Source organism: Curcuma longa, unplaced genomic scaffold (assembly GCF_044706935.1).
Source record: "Curcuma longa cultivar G26 ecotype Majalengka, Jawa Barat unplaced genomic scaffold, ITB_CL_G26_1.1 contig_26501, whole genome shotgun sequence".
In the NCBI taxonomy this organism is placed as follows: domain Eukaryota; kingdom Viridiplantae; phylum Streptophyta; class Magnoliopsida; order Zingiberales; family Zingiberaceae; genus Curcuma; species Curcuma longa.
Window position 1 is genome coordinate 2,113 of NW_027433137.1, and position 2,269 is coordinate 4,381.

General features: G+C 40.4%; 1 long non-coding RNA gene across 1 annotated transcript; it reads left to right on the forward strand.

Moving 5' to 3' along the window:
• Positions 1-634: 634 nt before the first annotated feature.
• Positions 635-1,803, forward strand: LOC141818890 (uncharacterized). Its single transcript, XR_012601009.1, has 4 exons — positions 635-751; positions 819-899; positions 994-1,085; positions 1,692-1,803. It is a non-coding gene; the product is annotated as an uncharacterized LOC141818890 (long non-coding RNA).
• The last annotated feature ends 466 nt before the right edge of the window (positions 1,804-2,269 follow it).

The window sequence follows — 2,269 nt, forward strand, 5'->3', positions numbered from 1 at the left end:
TCTTAGTTGTTTTAAGGAATATCTTCGGCTTAGGTCTTCAGGCTACCGTCTTACGCACTTACTAGCCTTGCGGGATTCCGGACCAAGGATGTTTGTCGAGTCTCCACCTTTCAGCCTTATGATTCTTTCCTCAGAAACAGACTTTCGATTTTTCTGGATAATTCTTGCCAATTTGATTATGAGCCAATAATAGAGTGAATATGAAATACCCATATCGTAAGCCTTGAAGCTTAAAGTTTAGCCTGCCATGAGCTTAGATTATCCAAGCTCTGATACCAAAATTAAGGATCACTTACTTGGAATTTTGAAATTGAAACCTGGGTCAGAGCCCGGAATTTAATTCACCTCAAGTAAGAACTTACAAGCTCAAGTAACTATGTAAAATATCGAAACTTTAGGGTTTATTTATAAATAAAATAGCATTAATTAGTTATTGGCTTAATGGATCTTGGATCCATCCACTACCCGTTAAGCAAAAACCCGACTCGTTAAGAGAGGATTAAGGTCGGTTCCTGTACACTCCCGATGGCGAGCTGCCTTCTTCGTTTCCCGATCGTGCGCGCGACTTCGCTCCTGTTCGCTCGCCTCCGACGCACGCGCAGCCGCAATCTCTCCATCGCTGGTGCCAAATCGGAAGGGGAGAGACGGCTACCTGAGGCGGAGTTGATTGGAGGTTGGATCTCGTCGGAGGAAGCTTGAATCGGGGAGTTGGAGCAGGTCTAGTGGCGGCGAACTGAAGAGGAAGAAATTGGTAAGTATTGATTCGGTTGGGTTTTTGGATTGTGTTCGATTTGAACTTTGATCCAGGGTTTTCTTAGGTTTTTCGAGTTCAGATCTTGAGATGGGATCGGTCGACTTTGACTGTTGAAGAGGAATCGGAGGAACAAGAAGCCGAATAGGTAAGGAACTAGGTTTTCTTGCTTCAATTTTTTGAGTTGAATTGGTTGGATAGCTCTCATCCTCCTTGGATCTTGATTCCTTGCGTTCCCACAGTGCAGTGAGGTAGGCTGTCGATTGGAGGTTGTGTTTTGGGTTGCTGCCGCGAGAGGAGCAGAGGGGGAACCGATTTAGGGCATGAATCTGAGGTAAGATTGTGACTCTAGTTCTTCCTTGTTGACGATATCATATCTGAGGGGATTTGGCCGATTGGTTGAATTACTGTTTGATCAGGAATCGTGTGGTTTTTAATATATCAATTTCGTGGATTCTTGATTCTATTTGGAGGTGTCTTTGGATCTGTTGAAGTGGATTTAGCTACTGTTCGATAGAGTGTTTGGATTAATCAAATGAGTTCGTGAGATTAGGTTTTTGCCTTGTACATTACTGTGATTGGTTTATGGTGGTTGCCTTGTGGGTTTCAATTGAGTATTGTGATTGATTTGTAGATTGGAGATTTTAGGTTGCTATTGGAGTGTTGTGATGGTGGGAATTGACCTAGGGTTTGTGTATAATCTGTTGGAAGGTGTGGTGTTGTTGGAAAATGATTAGAGTTGGGTTTGATTGGTTACTTCCAGTTGTAAACCAAAAGGCATGGTGGAGTTGATTAGTTTAATTGGAGTGTGTTGAATTTATTTGGGTTAGTTAGATTAATTAGGTTAGGCTAAATCTGATTTAAATTAAGTAGGGATTTTAGTGTGGATTGATTAGTTTAAATCGTGGTATTTAGGAATGATTGTTCATTCTTTTTGCAGGACCCTGATTTATTGGTGATCCTGCTATATACAGAGTTTCGTGTTTGGGGGTTCGTATATCGACGTGCGTTACACCAGATGGGTACTCCTGTGTTTGGTCAACACAGGTCTTCATTTTGTAAGTACTTGATTTATTATCTGTTATTACTTATTTGATTGTTATCCTTGATACACATGTCAGTTATCCTGTTGTTATCCATATCACACTCGTTGCTTGATACATGTCAGTTGACCGTCGGTTGTTCTATACATTGATAGCATCGATCTCGATTTCGTATTATTGATCTGTGGGTACCTTGTACTTGGTCAGTGCAATCTTCCTTTATAGTGCTTATATATTATTATTAGTCGATGATACTTAGACTTGAAACTTAGTTTGATATTTTGACCTCAGTTCTGTTGGATGCTTGATACTTGATACTTAGTTCTTGATACTTATAGTTGATACTTGGATCTTATTGTTGATCTATGATACCTTGTTGTGGTACTAGTTGTTGATACCTAGACTTGATACTTACAGTTGATACCTTGATCTGGTTGTTGATCTATGACACCTTGTTGTGAGTTCTTGTAGTTGA